Source organism: Coffea eugenioides, chromosome 10 (genome assembly GCF_003713205.1).
Source record: "Coffea eugenioides isolate CCC68of chromosome 10, Ceug_1.0, whole genome shotgun sequence".
Taxonomy (NCBI): Eukaryota; Viridiplantae; Streptophyta; class Magnoliopsida; order Gentianales; family Rubiaceae; genus Coffea; species Coffea eugenioides.
In genome coordinates, this window is record NC_040044.1 from 9386929 (window position 1) to 9412498 (window position 25570).

The following is a 25570-nucleotide window of genomic DNA, read 5'->3' on the forward strand; positions in this document are numbered from 1 at the left end:
GGAAAATGGAAAAGTGAAGAAATGTTCTGGAAATCGCGTTTTTGAAGCAAAAATGTGAACTGAAAACGCGACTGAAAACGCGCCTTCAACGCGCGTTTTTGAAGTCGCGTTTTCTGCACAAATATTGCAGAATTGAAAACGCGTTTAAGCATTAAAACGCGACTTGAAGTCGCGTTTTACTGTGTCGCGTTTTCTGTTTTTGCTCAGGCGAGAAAACGCGACTTCCTAAAAAAAACGCGACTTCAAGTCGCGTTTTAAAGGCGCGTTTTCTGTTCTGCAGGCGCAGAATTGAAAACGCGATTCTGAGAAACGCGACTTTGAGTCGCGTTTTCTTGGAAAACGCGTTTTCTGCTTCGATTTTTAGCAGAATTTCAACTTTTGAAAAATTACAAAAGGTACCCCAATGACTCAAAATGCATCATAGATCATTTGTTTGCCAATTTTAATGACTGGAACAAATGTAAAACATTAAAAACCTGCATTTTACCCCTTTATAATGAATCAAAAACACCTTTAACGCAAATCGAGGGGTTGAGTTGCTTGATCGAAGTTTGCCCTTTTCATCTCAAATGGTCATTCTTACTTCCATTTGCCAACCCTATAACACAAAAACAACAAATTAACTAAAACACTTATTTAAGTCTAAAAATCACAAAAAATTAACACAAATAACCTAAACATTGGGTTGCCTCCCAATTAGCGCTTTTGTTTATAGTCGTTGGCTCGACTGAAACATTCAGTTTCTTAAATTGAAGAAGAGTCGCCCAAAAGACATATGAGTCCCTTGGGTACTATTTCACCTGCCAAGTAGGGTTTCAATCGTTGTCCATTGACCTTAAACCTTTCATTTCTTGAATTTGCCACTTCAACCGCTCCATAGGGAAATACTTGAGTGACTTCAAAAGGTCCAGACCACCTTGACTTTAATTTTCCTGGAAATAACCTCAGGCGTGAATTGAATAAAAGCACTTTTTGCCCTACCTGAAATTGTTTAGGAATAATGTGCTTGTCATGCCAATATTTGATCTTTTCTTTGTAAATTTTGGCATTTTCATATGCATGTAACCGGTGTTCCTCCAATTCACTCAGCTCAAGTAATCTCCTTCCACCTGCAAGATTAAAATCTATATTAATTGCTTTAATAGCCCAATAAGCTTTATGTTCAATCTCTACAGGTAAGTGACAAGCTTTTCCATAGACTAAACGATACGGCGACATCCCTAAAGGAGTCTTAAATGCCGTTCGGTAAGCCCATAGTGTGTCATCTAGCTTTGTAGCCCAATCCTTGCGTGATTTATTCACAGTTTTTTCCAAAATGAGCTTTATCTCACGATTAGCTAGCTCCGCTTGTCCATTGGCTTGAGGATGGTACGGGAGTGATGTCTTGTGCCTACAGCCATATTTAAACAATAAGGAATCCAGTTGTTTGTTACAAAAATGTTTTCCTTCATCACTTATTATGGCCTTAGGTATACCAAACCTGCAAAAAATGTTCTTTTTAAGAAACCTAAGTACAACCTTAGAGTCATTAGTGGGTGAAGCGACTGCTTCTACCCATTTAGAAACATAATCCACTGCTACTAAGATGTACTTATTATTAAAAGAACTTGGAAATGGTCCCATAAAGTCTATACCCCATATATCAAATAATTCAACTTCTAAAAAGGTAGTTAGGGGCATTTCATTCTTTCGAGATATATTTCCAGTTCTTTGGCATGCATCACAATTTTTAACATATTCCCGAACGTCTCGATACATGGTTGGCCAATAAAACCCTGATTGCCATACCTTTGCTGCAGTCTTTGAAGTGCTAAAATGACCACCTGTTTCAAGATTATGACAATGATATAAAATATTACGTACCTCATTTTCTGGAATACATCTTCGTACCATACCATCGGCACAATGTTTGTACAGCAATGGTTCCTCCCAAAAGTAACTCTTCACATCATGCAAAAATTTCTTCCTTTGATGATAATTAAGCCCTTTTTGAATTTCCCCACTTACCAAATAATTAGCGAAATCTGCATACCATGGAGAGTTGCTAAGTGCTAGGACAAACTCATCCGGAAAATTCTCTTGGATCGGAACTTGATCTTTGACTGGGATATATTCCAAACGTGATAGATGATCTGCAACTAAATTCTCCGATCCCTTTTTGTCTTTTATCTCCACATCAAATTCCTGCAATAAAAGAATCCACCGAATTAGTCTTGGTTTTGCATCTTTTTTACGTAACAAATATTTAAGAGCCGCATGGTCCGTATATATAATAACTTTAGATCCTACTAAATAAGATCTAAATTTATCCAAAGCAAATATCACTGCCAATAGCTCTTTTTCTGTAGTTGCGTAATTGAGTTGTGCCTCGTTTAGCAACTTGCTAGCATAGTAAATGACGTGCAACCGTCCTTCTTTCTTTTGTCCCAAAACTGCTCCAACCGCATAATCACTTGCATCACACATCAATTCAAATGGTAGTGACCAATCGGGCGAAGTTATAATTGGGGCTGAAATCAATTCCTTCTTCAACCTTTCAAATGCAACCAAACAATTGTCATCAAATTGAAAAGGAGAATCTTTACATAATAAATCACATAATGGCTTTACTATTTTAGAAAAATCTTTAATAAAACGTCTATAAAAGCCAGCATGTCCTAAAAAACTCCTTATCCCTTTGACATTGCTTGGGGGTGGCAATTTTTCGATGACTTCTATTTTGGCTTGATCCACCTCAATTCCCTTGGAGGAAATCTTGTGTCCTAAGACAATTCCTTCTTTTACCATAAAATGACATTTCTCCCAATTCAGTACAAGATTTGTTTCCTCGCATCTCTGCAAAATCAATTCCAAATTATGAAGACACTGATCAAAAGATGAACCATACACAGAAAAATCATCCATAAATATCTCCATAATTTTCTCAATATAATCAGAAAAAATCGCCATCATGCATCGTTGAAAAGTTGCGGGAGCATTGCATAACCCAAATGGCATTCTTCTAAAGGCAAAAGTGCCATAAGGACATGTAAATGTGGTCTTCTCTTGATCCTCTGGAGCTATAGCTATTTGATTATATCCTGAAAAACCATCAAGAAAACAGTAAAATTCATATCCAGCTATTCGCTCCAATAATTGATCAAGAAATGGTAAGGGAAAATGATCTTTTCTTGTTACCGTATTTAACTTACGATAATCAATACACACTCTCCACCCTACCACAAGTCTAGATGGAATTAATTCATCATTTTTACCCACGATTGTAGTCATTCCACCTTTCTTTGGTACCACATGAATTGGACTAATCCAAACACTATCGGAGATAGGAAAAACTATACCTGCGTCAAGCCATTTAAGAATTTCATTTCTTACCACCTCTTTCATGTTTGGATTGAGTCTTCTTTGTGTTTCCACCACTGGTTTGCAATTGTCCTCCAATAAAATTCGATGCATGCATATAGAAGGACTTATACCTTTAATGTCTGAAATTGTCCATCCAATTGCCTTCTTATGCCTTCTTAGAACTCTTAACAACTTTGCACATTGTTCATCATCAAGGTCAGCACTAACAATTACAGGTAAATTTTTATTTTCTCCAAGAAATTCATACCTTAGATGAGTCGGAAGTGGCTTGAGCTCTAACTTTGGAGGTTCAATTTCTGAAGATTGTGAAAACCCTTTTCCTTTGCCAAGACTTTCATACAAATTACCCCTTTTATAAGGTGCTTGAAAATCCAAGTACTTGGCCAATTCTTCAATTTCTTCACAAACATCTTCTTGCTTACCTAAACTCATTAAACAATACTCAAGAGGATCTAAGTCAAAGTTGGCTTGACTCATCTCTTGGGTTAGTTTATCAATTGTGCCAATAGAATAAGCATGATCGGTAAAAGACGGGTATTTTTCCATTTCATTCAAATTAAATTCTACCTCTTCTTCACCTACTTGAAACTTAAGCTTGCCATTTTTGACATCAATAATAGTACCTGCAGTAGCTAGAAATGGTCTACCTAGAATAATTGGTATAGATATATCTTCTTCCATATCTAATACCACAAAATCTACTGGAATGATAAATTTTTGAACTTTTATCAATACATTCTCCAACACTCCCAATGGATATCTAATAGACCGATCCGCTAGTTGCAAAGTAATATTAGTGCGTTTAAGCTCATGCAAACCCAATTGTCTAGCCACCGTTAAAGGTATTAATGATACACTAGCACCAAGATCACACAATGCCTTAGAAAAATCAACGTTACCTATGGTGCAAGGTATAGAAAAACTCCCCGGATCCTTCAACTTCGGTGGTAGCTTATTTTGAATAATTGCACTACATTCCTCCGTTAATGCTATTGTTTCGCAGTCTTCCAACTTTCTTTTTCTAGTCATGATTTCCTTGAGAAATTTAGCATAAGATGGAATCTGCAAAATAGCATCGGCAAAAGGAATGTTAATGTGCAATTGTTTGAAAAGTTTAACAAATTTTTCAAAATCTTTATCAAACTTATTTTGCTTTAATCTTTGTGGAAATGGAACCGCAGGGGGTATTGGAATGGTAGTGGAAGATGATGGTTGCTTTTCTCTTGGATTCTCCCGACTATTTTCCTCCACAATCGCCTCTTGGTTCCTCTGCTTTTCTTCTTGTTTTTCATTCACATCTTTCTCAACTTCCTTCACTGGAGGATCTTCTAATTGTCTACCACTACGAAGAGTAATGGCTTTCACATGCTCCTTAGGATTGACCTCTGTTTTGCTAGGTAATTCTCCTTGATTTCGATTATTCAAAGAACTAGCAATTTGACCAATTTGGACCTCTACATTCCTGTACATTGTAGTGAGTTGGTCCAACCTTCCTTCTACTCGCTCAAATCTGTCCGAGGTAACTTTTGCAAGCTTTTCCACTGCCATCTCCCAACCAGGTTTAGTTTCAGCTTGTTGTTGCCTTGATTGAAATCCCGGCGGATTGGTTGGCCTTTGTTGATTGCCTTGATCTTTCCATCCAAAGTTTGGATGATTTCTCCACCCCGGATTGTAAGTATTCGAGTAGGGATTATTTGGAGCATTTCGGTTGTAATTATTGACAAATTGTACCTGCTCAGAATCAACACACTCATTAGTATCATGTTCACCTCCACATATAGAACAACATGCTACATGTGCATTAGATGAACTTGGACCAGCTCCACCTTGTCTACTTAGCAATTTCATCACATTATTCATTTGAGTACTCAGCATATTGAGAGTGTCCATTTCTATCATACCTGCGTGACGTCTCGTATTACCTCTTTCATTGGCCCATTGGTAGTTATTTGCTGCCATTTCTTCTATCAAATTATGAGCCTCTTGGGGTGATTTACCCATTAAATCTCCACCTGCAGCTGCATCAATCATAGTTTTAGTAGAAAAAACTAAACCATTATAGAAGGTTTGTATGATTAACCACTCCGGCAGTCCATGATGTGGACATTTCCGAAGCAAATCTCTAAACCTTTCCCATGCTTCATATAATGATTCTCCTTCCATTTGACTAAAACCAGTGATATCCATTCTAAACTTAGCAGTCTTACCTGGTGGAAAATACTTATTTAAGAATGCTCTTGATAGTTCATCCCATCCAGTGAAAGTATTAGGAGCATGAGAGTGTAGCCAAAGTTTGGCCTTATCTCTCAATGAAAATGGGAACAATCTTAGCCTTATAGCATCATCACTAACTCCATTCATTTTAATTGTATCACAAATTTCCAAGAATGTAGCTAAGTGTGTATTAGGATCTTCTACTGCATTACCTCCAAATTGAGATTGTTGAACCATTTGGATAAGTGATGGTTTAATCTCAAAATTGTTAGCATTTACCGTAGGCCTTACTATGCTTGTTTGAGATCCTTGTGTTCCCGGTAGAGTATAATCTCGTAGAACTCGCCTATTTTGGTCATTTTCGGCCATCTCTTCCGCAAATGGTAGTTCTATCAAAATTTCCTCTATCGGTTGCCAAATCTCTTGTTCCTCTTGCTGTTGTGTGTGCCTCCTTTGTCTACGTAGTGTCCTCTCAATTTCTGAATCGAAAGGTGCGACTTCTCGAGACTCCCGGTGCATACACTACAAACAGAAATAAGGGATATTATGCAACTTCAATGGTAAAAAAAACTGATTACAATATAAGATTAAATATAATCTAAAAAATAAAGCTGTCTAAATTAATAAAGATGATTAGGCTCTAATATTGCCGCTCCCCGGCAACGGCGCCAAAAACTTGACGGGTTTTTACTTTAAGTGCAAGTTTAATTCCGAATTTACACCCGTTGGACTGCAAGTATACAGGTCGCAATTGTAGTACGAGATGTGTATCGGGTCGATCCCACGAGGAGCAATTTAAAACAATTATTAGATACTAATTTACTCTATTATTTAGACTCACAATTAATTTGAGCAGAAACTTCAGATTTTAATTCAACTACAAAAGTTCTTAACTAGAAAATTGCAATATCTCAAGGGGAGTAGAATTCACTAAATATTAAGATCTAGGGATGTAGATTCCACTTATGACACAAAAGATCTAAAATGAATTAATTCAACACTTGTTACTGCTATTGTTTAACCAAGGATTCATTTCCAGAAATACCAAAATCACATTCTCATGATAATAATGGGTTAAAACAGATTAGTTTTTCCTAATCTCTTGGTAAATACTAAATCTGTTCTTATTCACACATGAAATGCAGATTTCATCCACTTGAATGTATTTCTATTCTCATGAATATACTACTCAAGCTCTACTTATGTCATTCCATTATTTTTACCATTTCTCAATGAGTAAAAACAACTATAAACCTGCCATTGGTGATCAAGCAACAACAAGTAATCCAACATACACAAGTAGATAAGTTAATACAAGACATAACAAGCATAAATCACAATCACTTCATATCATTTGGCCATAAGCTTCATCTACTCCCTAGATAAAGGAAATTAGCTACTCATGAATGATGAAACACTCATAACTTCATTAATGCAAATCATCATGAATTTACAAATACAAAAAGAGTAAAGAAAGTCTTAGCCAAGATATGGTGAAGCCTTCCAAAAATCTCCTTGTCTTGAACTTAGATGATTACAAGATGAAACCTCAATTGTCCTTTGCAAGTACCTAGCTAGAGAGAATATGTTTTTCTGTAAGAAGCTAAGCTACGAATGGTTCCCAGATCTCTCCCCATATCTCTGCATAAAAAACACTCAAATGCTCCATTTTTCCAAGTCAAAATCTATCCTTTGATTCCCAAATCTCCACTTTGTTAGCATAGTCAAAAACCAATATTTTTGACTTGAAAATAAGCCACTTTTCTTGCCCTTTTGTCTTCTGAAGCATGTGCACCGAATTCCCTTGCATCTTATAGCTGGAAAGTGGTATGAACACAAGAGAATTGGCTGAGTCAAATTGCAGAATTTCGGCTATAAAACGCGCCTACACAAAACGCGGTTACAAGTCACGTTTTGTGTACTCGCGTATTCACTTTGGCCTTACTTCATCTGCGATTTTCCCTATCATAAAGGCCGAACTAGCTTTTGTGCAAAACACAAAAGTTGTAGCCCTTTGAGTTAGCTTTCCAATGCTTCAAGAATCATCCAAATCGGAGCTTTGTAGCCTGAGATATGATCGAAATACTGTCACCTGTTCAAACCTCTGTTTTAACTTCCGACCACAGGGTGCAGCTTCTGTATTCCAACGTTTTGCCCATGAAGATGGCAGAAATGGATTTCGATGTCTTCATACGAATTGTAGGTCTCTTTCTTAGCTTTAAAATGGTATAAAAATCACCTCAATCCGATAAGTGTAGCTCCAGATATGGTCAAAATACTGAAGAGTGTCAAAACTGACTTGTATTGCATTTCCTCACTTGAACGTTTTTCACTTCATTCTTCTTGTTGCCACTTGAATTTATCACCAAATCCCTATTTTTTACCTCATTTGACATCCTTTGGTGATTGAATCATCATTCCTGCATAAAAATGAAGTTTTTACTATTAAAATCAATAGAAATGCAATATTATCCACTTTTACCAAAAATATATAATTTTACCAAAAACCTCTTTATTTTAATTATAAAACTAAAAAATCAACTCAAAATTAACTAATAAAATGCACTTAAAAATACGTAAAATAAACTCTTATCACCCACACACAAAACCAATTTGCTTTGTTCAATTCCAACTAATTTAAATTCTAATACACTTCTCACTAATGTTTTTTAGAGGACAAATTACATCAGGATGTTGGCTTTTTTTCTTTTTCTTTTTTAAACTAGTAAACATGAGTAGTTGGTTTAACCTTTTTTCTTTTCGTTCGTAACTAATACAAATCTTTCTAGCGCTAGCACTTAAAATTTTGTTATCATATTACACCAGTGGACAATAAAACCTAAACCCAACTCTTGTATAATTTTTCTTACCAAAAACACTTTCTCACATCATGTATACGTCTACATGGTCCCTAAGTAAACAGGGTAGGGAGGGTAGTCACTCGTCCAAGATTTTACAAATCTTTTTGTGTAACTTAAATATGTTAAGGTTTTCATCAATGTCCTTATAAAAAGTACTGATTTTGTTTGGATTGCGGTTTCCGTCGAAAAATTACATCGTTTTCCGTGATCACATTTCCCTATTACCTTTTTTCCTCACATACATCAAATCGCTACAGTAATTTTTCCATGAAAAATCATGAAAAATGCAATCCAAACACAACCGATTTTGCTCTCTCTCCCCCAAGATATGTGTGTGTGCCTCTTTCAAATATTAAATGTTTTCACATACATCCTAGAAAAAATTAGACTTTCCCTCTTGAACTTTTTACAAATAATAATTTCTATATCTTTCACACACACTTTCATGTTAATATACTCTCTCACACACGTCTCTTTGTCTCTCTTTCTCTCTCTCACGCACACATACACACAATCACTTTCTCTCACACATCCACCTGTAATAGCAAACACTTCTTCTCCAATGAACATTTTAAAACATAATGTATTTATTACACAATAAAAACACAAATTTTTTCTTTACAAGAAAAAAAATTTCACACATAAAAATATCCTCACACACTCTCTCTTTCACTCTCACACATATAAATTCACTTTTCATATTAGTCTTCGATTCATCACTACTAAAATTAGTATTTTAAAAATTAATTTAACATAATAGTAAAATAAGATTTTGGTATTAAACTTTATAATATGCATAAGATATAATACTTCAATCAGGTGCTCAAATTCAACAAATTTGACTTTATGAATTCAGCAAACTTGAATTTCATTATCTAAATTTCAATCTTTAAATGTTAGATTTAAAATTTCAATTTTACCATACATCCTCAAAGACTTTTTTTTTCTTTCCTGGCTGAAATTTGTAATCTTTAAATTCAAATTGTGTCGAAACCCTACAATTGTATACATTAGGAAGCTATCACAATAATGCTGTAAGCTATTCTTGCACTCCTGGTCTTGTTTTTAAGGGTACATTTGATAAAACTAAAATTTGAAATTTGAAATTTAAAGTTTGGATCTATTAAGTTACTGAATTGTTAATTATTAAAATCCTCACATTTGAGAATATTTTACATTAAATGATAAGTGAATAAGTTATTACTTATTTTTGGAGTAAGTTTTACCTAGAAAATTACGTAACACTTAATTAATTAAGATTCTCTATTTTTAGTTACCCAACACATCTGAAAATATTAAATTCTCATAATATTTTGCATTAAATAATGGTGAATAGATTATCACGTATTTTTTGAAATTTTGCCTAGAAAATTAGGTGCCACATAATTAATTAAAATGTTCTATTTTTAGTTGTCAAACTCATCTGAATATATTAAAATGTGAACCCCTTAAGTATTGAATTGAGTTATAAAACAAGGCCTAAGTCTCATTTTCAATCTATGATAATATAAAAGATCAACTCTAGTTTCGTTATTTATTGAATTTTCATGTATTTAACGATAGGGCATATATTGGATATCTCATGATTCACACCTCACGTATGAAAAATATAATGCGTATCCAAAAATTAATATGTTACCAAACCAAAATAATGCAATAGCATTACTTACCCCACCCACCAACCCAACTAAATAAAAAACAAAAAAAGAAATGGATTAGCATCTTAAACTTTACTTATTTGTGGATGATGCTAATAATTCAGCCCCACATCACGAACCATATAGTTTGAAAGCTCTCTAAGTAGAAACTGCAATAGAATTCAGCTATAGAGGTCTTTTTTTTTAAATTAAATTTTTTATTTATTGAAGCAAATGAATAAAAAAGGAGCCAGAACTACAAATTTTCCCCAGCACGCGGTATTGTCACCTTTGCCTCTCTTACCCTCCTTATAGATGACATGCCTAACCTATCTAGACGGATCTCTTCCCTTGCTAACTTTGGGAACATGCTTATGTTATCATAGATAACACAATTCTGATGCTGATAAGAGACACCCACATTGGCTAGAATATTTGCCACTCGATTGGCTTCTCTGAAGCAATGAGAGAATCTCTCCACATCAGCTACCAGCTCCTGGATTTGTTGTACCTCGTTCCAGATCTGCCACGAACACCTAATGCATCGTTGAAGTATTCCCACCAATACCTGAGAATCCGAATGAATCTCCATATTGACGAACCCCTTCTCCACACACAGCTGCAGTCCAGTTAATAATGCGAGGGCTTCCGCATGTAAGCTTAACCGTTTCCCAAAGAATGCCGAGAAATCCAAAATAGGCCGTCCTAAAGAGTCCCGTAAGACCCCTACACCGCCACTCCATCCAGGATTACCCTTTGAACAACCGTCCGTATTTAGTGTTAGACAACTCGGTTCCTTCGCCCTCCACCACACGAGCTGAACTCTGATGCCACCGTCTTGTTGACCAGACCAGTCATATAGCTGAGGGAATGAGACCCATCCCAACTTTATATTAAAATGAATCTCCAACCCTGATGTAATATCTGAGAGAACGGCCCGGCAAATATGATCCAGCTGCATCCGAGTCCCTTCAAAAACTGCTCCGTTCCTCGCCCTCCAAATGTGCCAACAAATGAAACTAGGCATCATGGTAAATAGGAGTCGCCTTCTCTATTGCCATACCATACCATACCATAACTGAAAATTAAAGAGTAGGGAGGGAATGGAGAAATTGGGCAATGCAATGCATCCTAACAAACAGATTGTGTTGAAAAGTCATGTCACAGTATATCTAAAAGAGAGTGACCTTGAGGTGAAAAATAGCTTCATCAGTTTCATCAGGTACTAGTTGGTTATGGAGTGGCCAAGGTGATAAAATCAGGAGATCCAGCATTTGATGAGGGAGATTACGTGTGGGGAAAAGTCGGTTGGGAAGACTACAGCATGATTCATAACACTAATCTGCTGTTCAAGATAAGATATACAGACAGATGTTCCTCTCGCATACCATGAATTAGTACTTTAAATTCTAGGTACTTTAAATTCACCATGAATTATTGGTACAGGGATTTTAGATCTTTCCTTGTCAGCTATAAAAAGCCAACGATTCAATTTACCACATTAACCGAGTAATTGCTAGCAGTATAAATTGTAATGTCCTTTAAATTGACCATGAATTATTGAACTGATTAAGATTCATGCTTCACATGAGCCCCCCCCCCCCCCCCAAAAAAAAGTTTTCATAATCAACCTAATTTAGAGTTGATTATCTTAAGATAAGGCTTTGGGCAATTATAGGCTTGATCTTTTAGTCAAACTCCACTTGGAAATGATACACCCCAGGAATCATGTATAGATGATCCAAGAGGAAATCCTCTGGCATGATTTTGGTTGCGGACCATGTAGTAATGTACTAATAGGTTTCGTTTCTCGATGAACATTGAGCAAGTAATATGTATAAATAATTTGTAAAGAAAACATAAGAAATTAATATTTTAGTTTATGATTATTTTTTCAACACTTTTCGTATAACGAGCAAGTATAAATGTATGATACGTCATCTTAATTCAAATTGGCAATCATTTTTCCATAAAGGTACTACCTATCCATGCCTGGTCATTAAGAAAAAAGTTACTACTATACCAATAATTAATTCGTTAAGTAATTATTTACTTTAAGGTTATGTCTGTTCAGTATCCAGTGAGCATTCGTGTAGATGTAGTTCAGCTATTAATATTTTGAAGATATAAAGTTAGATAAAGAAAGCATATAGATGTAAGATAAGGTAATAATTGTTAACGTATGCATAGATATCCTAACAAGTGTCCATTGAACGACCATTAGAAAAACTCATACCTTAATACTAATAGCTGATCAATTAAGTCATATTGGTTGTCTAATTAATCAATGACGGTAAATTGAACAATGATATGACATTATTAAAGTGATTCTTATGTCCTAAATTTTTTAAGAGAATTGTAGAATATCTTAAGGCTAAATCAAAGGGGGACTTATGATATCAATGACATAATCAATTAGTTATTAATTCCACAAAGGGCCTATAATTCAACCAATGATTCATGCCACTAATGACACGTTAACTGCCCCCACGTGAATGGGCTGGTGGTTGGCGCCTCTTCCTCGGGACCGTCAGGTCCTGGGGTCGAACCTCCGCAGCAACATCGGCTTCTCCGTGCATCTAACGTGTTAGGTCTGGTTGGGGCGCTGGGCCGGGCCGAAGTGGGATTAGTCGGGCCGCCTTTACGGACTTGACCCGGACACCCACTCCGTCGACAAAAAAAAAAAAAAAAAATGACACGTTAACTTGTTCAAAATAAAGAAATGGTATAATATCAGGAGGAGAGATCTGGATGACAACACCTTGTCGAGCTGCCCACTTGCACCATAGATAAACTAACTAGAAAGTAGAAACCTCCCCAAGATTTCTGCAAAACTAATTACACTGAGGAACAACCAGATTCTGTCCAAATCAAAGGTCAATTAGCCGATGCTGTAACGTTCCATTTTTCTGGTCTGTAACTCTTTAAATTACTGTACCTTTTAACAGTGAAGAAATGGAACATTACAAAAACAAGGAAATACGAAAGCATCTGCCCTACGGCACCACAATGAACTTATAGTCGGACTGGACATGAATTTTGATGGAAAAACTGCATAAACACCATGTATATAGTATTGTCCTAATCGTACATTTTTCAAGCTTTAAAGCAACGGTTCCTTCTAAAAAAATATATTTGGTTGGGGAAAAGTCCACTTTTCGTCTTTGAACTTTGAATTAGGGACACATTTTATTCTCAAACTTTTAGACGCATTACATTTAGTATATGAATTAATTATTTTGGGCTATATTTAGTCCAAAAATGGTAAAATATTCAATTTGGATGGAGAAGGTTAACGTGGCCTTTGATTTTGACTGAGAAATTGGTTTTACTTAACGATCACGTGCCAAACACATGACTTTTTCCATCCAAATTAAGTAATTTACCATTTTTTTGACTAAATATGAAAAAATAATAATTAATTCATGTACTAAATGTGGTGCGTCTAAAAGTTTGAGAATGAAATGTGTCCCCTAACTCAAAGTTTAGGAACGAAAAGTGGATTTTTCCCTATTTGGTTGCCATCAAACTAAGAGTTTAAGACAGCAGAACCTTGAAAAGTACCGGAGCTGACCAAGGCTAGCTAGCCAACATAAAAGGATATGCATGGTAACAAAGACAACTTTCCAAGATTCAATCTTATATTTAGTATAGGATTAAAAAAAATCTCATTTACTCCCTAAATTGTCCATGTATGAGGCAACATCACCAAAATTTTAATCACACAAGCGGGAATTTATCCTTACTAGAGATGCATGTATGGTAGCCAGCAGCATTATTTTTCAATAGTTATTCATTACAAAAGATGAATGCTACCCAACAATAGACATAGTAAATGCAGTAATATTCTTAACCTTTGAGGCTTTTATTGACCTTAATATTTTCCCTTTCCGCCGTGTCCAGTAAGGCACGAAGAGATGGAAACTAAGTATACAGATCCTTTCGAAGCCGAGGTTCAAGTATCAATTTTATGGGAACCTTTGGATGAGTCGTGAATCCATAGACTTCATCCATACAAACATCTTCCGCCTTCATACCATCAGGCAACTTCAAGTTGAATCCATGCAATAAATTGGACAACATTGATCTAACAGCCTTCAATCCAAGAGCATAACCAGTGCATCTCCTTCGACCGGAGCCGAAAGCCAACAGCTCAAAATTTTTTCCCTTTATGTCAATATCCTTCTCCAGAAATCTCTCCGGCAAGAATTTTTCTGGAGAATCCCAATAATTTGGATCCCTTCCAATGCTCCAAAGGCAGATTTGGGAAATCATCCTCTTCTACCCATCTATCTCTACCTACAACTCTATCCAGCTCTTCTGTTACCTTCTCAGTAAGGAGTGGATGTTTAACCAATGCCATTATCACAAATTCAACTGTGTTAGTTGAGGTGTCTGTACCACCGAGTAGCAGGTCCTGAAACCAATAAATGTAGAGCAAATCTCATTCTTTTAATACTAAAGCAGAATTGTTTGATTATTATTGGAGCAAACGTTTTGCCACAAAACGTTGCTAGTATGTTCTATTATTGTCCTATAAATAGGCATTTTATATAGTGGCCGTCACCCTAAATTGTGAGCTACACAATTTCTTGATTCTTAACTGACTTTGAATCTTGGGCCTCTGACTGGATCATAATACAATATAATGGGAAATAAATCAACTATGTTGACAAAGAGAGTAGATTAATGAGCAAAAGAAACTATGTACTGCGGAATTTTTTGCAAAAATGAAAAGAAAAAAACCGAAGAAAATTGTTCATTACTGATAAAAATGCCATATTGTAATCCATACCAGTATTAAACCCTTCACAGATTCTCTATTGAGCTTAACCTCAAGGTTAGGATCCTCAGCCAAATTCAATTAAATGTCCACCACATCTCGAGGGACAAGATCTCCCTGCTTTTCTTCTGGCCTCACGATCCTGAAGCACAAAGTTGAAGAACTTCTCATAATCTTTGTACACCTCCTTCATTTGCTTCACATAACCTTGCAAGTCAAAAACATTGAGCCAGGGTACCCAGTCCCCAATGTTTACTACACCATTAAGGACAAACCACTTGTCCAGCATCGCTGTCAATTCTTCAAACGTTACTATCGCCGAATCATCGTTGGATTCCTCGGTACTAAAGTACGTCTTCCCCAAAAGTACGAGGCAAGACGGTTTGGGCTAAGCAACTCGGTGAGATAAATTTTCTTACCTTGTCTCCAGTATGGACCATAAGGTGCCCATGTAACATCGGAATAATTGTAAATAATGTATTTTCCAGCTGCATTTGCTGGCCTGGAGGAGAAGTTATAGTCATGATTTTTCAAGAATTCTTTTGCTGCTTCAGGAGTCGATGCTACAATAAGAGGCTTGCCACCAAACCATAACAGCATTATTCCTCCATTTTTGTGGTATAGAGAGTGAAAAGATCGATGTGGTTGGGAGTCAATAAGGTGTAAGTTGCCAATAATTGGCCATGGTTTTGGCCCCGGCGGATAGTTCTTTTTGGGACGTTTGGTACTTGTGATTCTTGAGAGCAATACTGCTGCAGCTAACCATGCTAAGAAGGGCATGAGTAGCCAAGAGATCTCCATGGATGAGTCGGAATTAATTGGCTAGATGGACATGAAAGCACAAAAAAGAATGGAATTCTTCACTTCTGATCTGATTTTATTTGGGTAATTGCAATTTATAGCCTTTCCAGTCGTGGTATATCTTCAACAACTACCATATCTTTAATCAATAGTTACTAAATATTATATGCTGATTAGTTAGAACGTCTCCTTGTAGAAGAAAGCTCTATAACTTTTAGCTATTAGGGAATAGAGCTCTCCCATCGGTCCTAATTTTCAAAGGCCAAGATTTGGTCGGTAAGGTGAAAAAGAAAATTAGAAAAGAGATAAAGGTATGGGTATCATATTAGTTCTGAACCTGGGCTCGATTTTCAAGATGAACACTACTAGTTTTTTCCCTCCCAAAGTGGTAAGCATTATGCATATATAATAGATTACGAATGATTCCAAAACCTATACACAATTCAACAATGATTGATTGCAGTGACAACCATTCCTTGTCGCAGTTACTTAGCGGACAGGCATGCAACTCTACGCTCCGACTGCATTGGCTCTGGTTCTTGTCGCAATAGGACTTTTAAAAGAAAAAATATTCTCGATGATGAATCATAATTTCTAAGCAGGCTCATATAATTTCCATTTTATATGAATAGGAATTTTATAAATTATTAGAATCTTAATTAGTAACTATTATTTCTTATCTATTCATAATCGATGTGAATCTAGAAAAGAATAAAATAGAATTTCAAATAAATTATTGAAAATTATAGAGCACAATGATTAGTATAGCGATATAGAATTTTGATTTTTTATCTCTCGATTAAATTCGAATTATCATCTAGTATTAGATACTAAATAGTTTTAGATAGTTAAATTAGTTATTTTTTCGTTTTTTAATTCAAATGACATTTGTCTTTTTGTACTGTGTAGCCACAGCCTCGTTTGATTAATGGAAGAAGAATTGCCCTTTTGCCTAACATATCAAATTCTTGTAATTATTTCTGTGAATTTATGTTCGTTTATCAATTTGGGTCCATCAGACACACCCTATGTGTTTTCTCGTATTTAAACAATCCAAAACTCTAGAAAGATAATTATTGCTTGGCGAGAATTATGCTGCCAAGAGCCAACCCAGAATGACAAGCAAATGGAAGAATCTTGAACCTTTTGTCTTCTAAAAACCTAGTGCTCAGTTTGGATTAGCTGTTTTTTAGGGTATTTTTGAAAAACTTTGCTGTAGCAGAATTTTTAGAGTATATTTTGGAATATTTTTAGAAATATTTTGGGATATTTAAGAATAGAAGAGTTTCTAGAATATATTTTGAGATATTTTTAAAAATTTTAAAAAAATTTAGACTAATTTTTAGATTACCTTTTAGAGTACTTTTTAAAAATTTTTATTGTATTTAAAAAACACTCCAAAAACAGGAGATCTAATTTCTTTTACTTTTTATTTCCTCTCTACAACTTAATGACGACTATTGTTGGCCGTGACTGCTCACCAACCCTTTTTTTTTTAGGCCACATGTAAACTTTTAAATATAGAGTAGGGAATAGTTATAAGCAAACGGTTATCCACTAACAAAGCCAATGGAAAGAAAATTCTCACTACTATTTCTCCTCTGTTATGAAACAATTAAAAGTATGGATGTCCCTTTGTATTCCCAAGAGGATTAATTCTTGATTTATGGTTACATTATGTATAGAAGTTACAATCCATAAATCTATTTATGTAGTGGAAGAACCGTTTCATAGGTTTCTTCATATTCTTGTAATAGTGGGTGTTTAATAGGATTGATTGTTCCTTTAATCTTGTAGTACCTATATATAAAGGTACATTGACACCCTTTGGAATGACTTTTGTATCTTATTGGAATATAAGAATATCACTCTCCATTTCTCTACTTCTTTCTCCAATATTTCATTTGATATTATAGTAGCTTATTTTATTAGTTTTATAACACATTATCAGCACGAAATCTCTACTTTTGAGCAAAAGGTGAAAACGGGGGCTCTACCTTGAACAAAGGTGAAGTACAAGATTTTGTCGAAATTCTGTCCATATTTCTTCAAGAAAATTCTGAGGTAAATTTCTAACTCAAAAACTTATTTCAATTTCTTATGGCTAATATTTGAATTATCGCAAAATACAAGTACCTACTGTTGAACAACCACTAAACACAAACATATATTGTTTGATATCTTTGAGGTAATATTTCTCCTTTTAATTCTACTTATTTATCTTTATAATTATTTGTTATAAATAATTATATTCTGATGCATTGAGTTTTGGAGATGTTATTATAAAAAATCAATTATATTTGAGGATCTACTTGTCCTTTGAAATACTTAAAGAAAAAGATTCGACTACCTGAAGATGGTCGTTGTTTAACGAAAAGATTTGACCACCAGAAGATGGTCATTATTTCAAAACTTGGTATGATATATTTACTTATGGGTGCAAGTACACAATTTGCTATGTTTAGAATTATTTTTTAGTTGAAAATAATATTCTCTACATATTTCTCAAATATGCTCTTGTAGTAGTAATATTGAGATAAATTTTGAGAAGTATTTTATACTTATTGCATGCTAATTTTAGTCCATTCCCAGAAGTGAATGCGACTAAATTTCAATTTATTAGTTATGGTTGTTGCCATGACTATGATTTTGGTAAATATATATTTTACCATAACAAGAGAAAAAATTACCACTTGAAGTGGGATAATAATGATAAGGACAAGAAAATAAAGGTCCTAAAGATAAATGTCCTGAAGTACATTTGACAAATCAAAATTATAATCGCATCTTCACATGGCCAATTTCTTTAAACACCCTGAAGGTGTATGATGCTTGATTTAATTTATGATAGTAATTAGCTTTTCTTCCTGAAGAAGAAATGAATGTTAAATATTTGGGATCAAAAAAATTATGGTGATGATATTTGTCCCATAAGAATTATGGTGACAATGATATGTGTCTCATTAATAAGTGCTACTATATACACTATATTCCAATGAGAGAGACAAATACAATCAGTTGTAGTGTATAAGTGATTGAAAGCTCCAGAAGAGCCACTACTATATTTCTCCTTGTAGGAGAAAAGTTTATTATGAATAAAGTACTATTTTTTATCATGTCTCGAAAAATTTATTGAATTTGAATATCCGTTGAAATGGATATCAAATTGAGACACTAAATGAGACAATAATAGAGATCATGTTTAGAAATCAAGTGAGATAAAGGTTAATTATATCATAATAACCATTCAAGAGAGAAATGGTTATCGATATAGTTGTCTTCATTCTCATTTGATTTATAATCATCACCTGTAGTAAATCAGAAATTTACTGATCCCAATGAATACATGATTTAACGAAAGTGAAAATATTTGAGAGTCGACAAATATTTATACATACCCCCTTTATATTATATATGGCTCCAAAAAGAAATTTAGAATTTATGTCGGGTATGAATCACTTTTTACGATTAAATATCGTAAAATATTTGATGGGTGATCTATTAAATGATTTATTTATTCTGATGAGTTACGATTCCCGACATTAGGGGGAGGAAGAAATCAACCGAAAGGAAATCATCTGAAAAAATTAGATTTCCTCGATCCTCATACAAAATAACGTGAACTGGAAGTTCAAGAAATTATTCATTTGCTGAAAACTGCAAATCAATTGTCAGATATATTTATCGACTCCAAAAGAGCCATTAAATCAACTATTCCTGCAGGAAATACTCTGGTTAAAATTGATGTCCCTGAAGGACATGTACAAGTGTTACAAATAAATTTAAGGCCGGCCTATCTAAATAAGGTATAAATTGATTTCAAATAACTCCGGAGATTAAATAAATGTCATGACAAAATTCAACCTCTTGAAGAGGTTGCTCCTGAAGAGCCAACTCCTGAAGAGAATGAAATCATAGAAAATTTAATTGGAGCCTAATGAAATGTAGCACTTGATATTATAGAAGTTGATGAGGATCATGAATCTAAATCGGTTGATGAATGTCGGTATAGAAATGATTGTTCAAAGTGGAAAGTTACAATCCAATTTGAATTGGATTTATTGGTTAAAAGAAAAAGTTTTTGGACCTGTAGTCCAAACACTTGAAGGTGTAAAACCAATAGAATATAAATGGGTATTTGTGAGAAAAAGAAATGAGAAAAATGAAATTGTGAGGTATAAAACTAGACTTGTAGCCCAAGGATTTTCACAAAGGCCTGGATTTAATTATGATGAAATGTATTCACCTGTAGTGGATGCTATCACATTTAGATATCTTGTGAGTTTTGCAGTAAATGAAAAATTAGATATGCGTCTAATGGACGTCGTTACTGCATATTTATATGGGAATCTTGAAAATGATATTTATATGAGAATCCCCGAAGGATTCAACATGCCTGAAGCATGCAAATCAAATTTTAAAAATATTTATTCTATTAAATTACAAAGGTCTCTGTATGGGTTCAAACAATCTGGACGTATGTGGTATAATCGCCTCAATGAATGTCTGACTAAAGAAGATTATACTAATGATCCAATATGTTCATATGTTTTTACCAAGAAAAATGGATCAAATTTTGTGATCATTGTTATATATATTGATGATCTAAATTTGATTGGAACTCCTGAAGAGATTCAAAATAATGTTGAATATTTGAAGAAAGATTTTGAGATCAAGAATTTTGGAAAAACAAAATTCTACCTTGATTTACAAATTGAGCATTTAAAAAGTGAAATTTTTGCCCACCAAACTGCATATACCCGGAAGGTATTAAAGCGGTTTTATATGGATAAGGCACATATATTAAGTACTCCAATGATCGTCAGATCATTAGATTCTAATAAAGATTCTTTTAGACCGCGAGAGGAAGATGGAGAGATACTTGGTCCTGAAGTACCATATCTCAGTGCAATTGGTGAAGCATATTGAAATGCGACGATTAAAAGATTTCAAATGATATTTGCATCAGTGGGAGAAATTAATACACAAGAATAGTGTACTCTTTTTCCTTCACTAGGATTTTTGTCCCGATGGATTTTTCCCTAGTAAGGTTTTAACGAGGCATATTCTTTGTGTAATAGACATCCAAGGGGGAGTGTTATGAAACAATTAAAAGTATGGATGTCCCTTTGTATTCCCAAGAGGATTAATTCTTGATTTATGGTTACATTATGTATAGAAGTTACAATCCATAAATCTATTTATGTAGTGGAAGAACCGTTTCATAGGTTTCTTCATATTCTTGTAATAGTGGGTGTTTAATAGGATTGATTGTTCCTTTAATCTTGTAGTACCTATATATAAAGGTACATTGACACCCTTTGGAATAACTTTTGTATCTTATTGGAATATAAGAATATCACTCTCCATTTCTCTACTTCTTTCTCCAATATTTCATTTGATATTATAGTAGCTTATTTTATTAGTTTTATAACATCCTCTTCTCAAAGGCCTCCTTCTTAGTGTCATGATTTTCGTTTTATTTTTTTTTTTAATAAAGTCTCTCCTAAATATTCTTAGTGAGAGGTTTCTTTTTTTTTATCTAGGGATTCCTAATAAGAATTTTTGTTCTTCTAGAAATTCATATTGAGATTTTTTAGTTTTTTCATATTTTGTTATTAGATCTGAATTATTTCAAATCTAGTTATTAGATTTTGAATCTGTTTCGACATATCTCATCATCATTATTAGAGTTTAAAGTCGTTTTCCAACAAATCTAACAATTGTAACTTGCACAAAAGGAAACTACAATGATTTATCAAGACAATTTTAGAATTTCTAATATTTTTTTAGATTTTTTCATGATGTTCAAATCTATTGTATTTGTTAAATTACAAATATGTAATTTTTAATGCATATTTAACCTATCATTGGGACAATGAAATCTGCTTTTATCAACAAAAAAAAAAACCTAATCATAACTACAACTATAAAATTATTAAAATGAGTCAAAAACTTGTTGATCAAAATCCCAAGCAATACTTAGTACCTTTCTCAAACTCGAGACAATTTGAGAACTCGTTGTAGCTCTACTTTGGAAGACACACTGGCAGGCTTCTTTCTCTGGAGTAGTAAATCCATCTGCCTGAACAAAACGAATCCCACCAATCAAGCTCTTCTGTCCAATACTTGCAACCAATTAGGAAAAGAATTATTCCTTTCTCGGACCTTCAGGCTAAAATGTGAGAAACAAACTGAACAATCTTTGCTTTTCTAAACCATATAGCTAGAAAGGGTATTTGCAATGGGCGCATTAAGGAACTCGATAATTCGCAGAAATGATACTATAAATGCAGATGCTCATTTTTATTGTTTTCAATAACATTCATTTTCTCGATATATAATTTCAACACTGTAAAAAATTAACACCTAAATCCTAATATTAACGACTACTTTGTGCTATACCTAGCAATTGGGCGGTTGGACGGATTAATATTGAGTTTTCACTTAAATGGGTTATACCCAACTCGCCCAACTTTAGATTGGGTTGAATTTGGGTTGGGTCATATTGGGTTATCTCAAACCCATGACCCAAATATAACCCAACAAATTAATTAATACATTTTAATACATAAACTTTTTCACATACATTTTAACACACAAAAAGATTTTTTTCACACATATAAACACATTTTCACATACATAAATGTATTTTCACACACACAAACACACACTCACTTCTTAAGTTCCTTGGAAACACATCATAAATAGAATAATATTTTATATTGCTTGTATTGTGAATTTTAGATAATAAATTATATATTTAAATAGATTAGCTAAAAAATTGTTTAATTTATACTTTTTTAATACTACTAATTGATTGAAACTTATTTTTGTCACAACTTATTAACACTTTTACTATTCATATCTATTTTATCGTAAATTGTAATATTCTATGTATTTAAATTATTGAATGCTAGTTTATATTATACTTGAAAATGTAAGTAAGAGACATATAATTTGTTGTATAATAATTTTGAAATTATAGAAAATAAGTTTGTACTTTAGTCCTTATATTCTCAAAAATTTTATGATTCATGACTTTAGAAATTTTGCAAACTGCTGTGAAAGGTCCATGCATCAGAACTACATTCTGGGGATAATATACAAATTGCTTTCTTCCATTAAATGACTAGAGACATTACTACATTTTGGTTCTTGGACTCACTAATTAAGAGGGAAAATTAATTGTCTTGCTGATTGTAAGCTTCTCATGAAGTTGAAGATTGGAGGTATTTGCTTCAGACGAAATAAAATCGTTGGACTAGCCATGCCCAAGTTGCTATAATTAATCAAAACAAAATAGAATCTGCAAGTCAACTGTATTGATTTGAAGTTAATATCATGATCTATATACATATACTATATATTAGAAGGTATTTTTTTATTGATTTGATACAGTTAGATAATTCATCACCTAATTAATTAGAATCATCTAGGATCATACTTGATGCTATGGTCATATTAATCTTTTAGAATTACCACAACTCTAATATAAAGCAGAAAATATTATATGCTTGTAAAAAGTACTGGTATTGGTCCCCAAAAAATTATTAAGGTAAATCCCAAACTTTTTAAGAAATAAATGAGAGGAGAATTCATGAACTATTCTGACATTTTTACCACAAAAAAAATGAAAAAAGGGGAGGAAAACAACATACTCTTAAAAGGCATAATAAATTATTGTAGAAATTGAGCAAGTTTAGCTATTGTTATAAAAGTAAAATAAGCATGAGTTTTTATTTCAAATTTTTTTTTCTTTTAAATAAAAATTAAAAAATTGATTGAAAATATATATATATATGAGAATTTTGAATACAAATTAATTAATGAATTATTAACAAATGACCAAATGTAAATAGTTGGGCATATATGTATTAAATCTTGTATTTATTATTTTGAATTACTTTTAACAAGTTGGGCATTGGGTACCCAAATAAGAAACCCAACCCGCCCAATGAATAAGTTAGGTTGTTTTTACCCAACCCAATAAAACTCATAACTCAATTGACCCAACCCATCCTTTAAAATTAATGGGCGGGTTGGGCGGATTGTTGGGTTTTGGGTTTTTTTGCCAGCTCTACTTTGTGCATTCATTACACAAAAATTTACTAGAATTTATAGCCGACATGCCCAAATTTTTGTCCAGCTAGTTGATTCCTCAGGCAAGTTTTTGGACAAATTGAGATGAGCATTATCATTATTATTATTATTATTATTTGTAACGGCACATCTAGTTTAGTCTAACTTACTCTTACTCCTACTCTTACTTTAACCTATTTAGGAGTGGTTTAACTGAGTTGAAAGAACCGACGAGAACTAAACCATCATCAGACCATACGAAATGAGCATTATTTATTCATCAACTTTTTCACCTAGTGATGTCATTGGCATGTTTGCCACTCAGGAAAAAAAAAAAAAAACACACAACCTCATATGTCTGATCAAAGAAGTATAATACGGAACTTAGGTGAAAGATGTCTGATCAACCGCATTGGGCATAGGCTATGATTGGCATTCCTATTACTATCACACAGCAATCGTAGGTAAATGATTTCTTTGCCAACACAAATAACAGTACATATTTGCTCTTTTTTCTCGAAATTCTTGGATTTTTTTTTTTTTTTTGTTTAGCTTGCATCCCAGTTGTCTACAATCAATGACTGTTTATTCTAAGTCTAGAATTAAAACTTTGTGGTAATGATTTTTCATGCAACTCATTTTTCATGTTATGATTTTTTGCTAAGCAAATGGGTCACCCAATTTATCTTTAAAAAAGAAACATATAGTTTTACTAAGTTAATTCATCTTTTCAGAGTTGCTATAATAAGTTGACATGATTCATGAGAGCGGGGGTGGTTGCGCTGAATGGAAAGGGATTCTCTGTAATTGCTACAGTAAATGAATTGCATAATTATGATCCGAATATATTTAATTTTAATTTCAATGGACTGTTTTAAATGTTGTATTTTTCAATGAATGGAAAAGTATGTTGTGTTTTTGCACGTTATTATTTTTTTCAGTTTCTACATCTATTGTGCTATTCCATCAATTTATGGTGAAATTTAAATCTCATAATTTTGAAAGTCTTGAATCTTTAATTATATTAGATGACGAATGCTAATTGGATGGAAAACAACAACCTGGTCTGATCAATGAGAGTGAACATTAATTACCTAATTCTAATATCAAAATCATAACTCAGAATAGTTCAACCATATTTCAATTATTGAATCAAATTGATTATACTTGATATATGGTCATCAAAAAATTTAAAAAAATGTATATAATTTTTTATTTTTGACCTATATATACCTTCCAAATATCAGAAGAAAATTGAGAAAAACACTCTTCCTATGCAAAATATATTTTTAAGTGTGTTGATGTATTAATTCTTTATGAATATTAAGGTTGTTTTTCGAGTTTTGACTTTCTAAATATATAAATTTAAATAAATGGACACTTAAAAACAAGAATGCAATGGGGTAGGGTCCCTGCCCTATCCATGGTACCCGATCCCTGCCGATTGCCTTTGACTCTTTTTTTTATTGCTTTTCTTTTGGACATCTTATCAAACACATATTGGACATGTAAATTGTAAAAGTTCAAGATCTTTTGTACAAAAATTTGGATGAACCAAATTCAACATAAGTTATACATAATTTTTATAGTCATGTTATCATATATTAAATAAATTATATAACATGATTTTTTTTAATGTAAGATAAGTGGGAGATTTCGAATCTAAAACCTCTTACTGACACTATCTTTTCTCAAATTATTCAACTCATCCTTCCCCTATGGAACATGATTTATACACATTTTATACTGCACCGGGAGAAAATTTAATTCTCATTCCAGCCTCCCTTCCCTGTCCTCCATTTGTCTCATATATTCATGTGGACTTTCAC

The 25570-nt window shown here is 33.6% G+C and overlaps 1 non-coding gene and 1 pseudogene across 1 annotated transcript; one reads left to right on the plus strand and one right to left on the minus strand.

The window, feature by feature from the left end:
* The first annotated feature begins 5452 nt into the window (after positions 1-5452).
* Positions 5453-5559, plus strand: LOC113750955. Its single transcript, XR_003464720.1, has one exon. It is a non-coding gene; the product is annotated as a small nucleolar RNA R71 (small nucleolar RNA).
* An 8440-nt stretch (positions 5560-13999) lies between these two features.
* LOC113750369 lies at positions 14000-15458 on the minus strand (annotated as a pseudogene).
* Positions 15459-25570: the final 10112 nt, after the last annotated feature.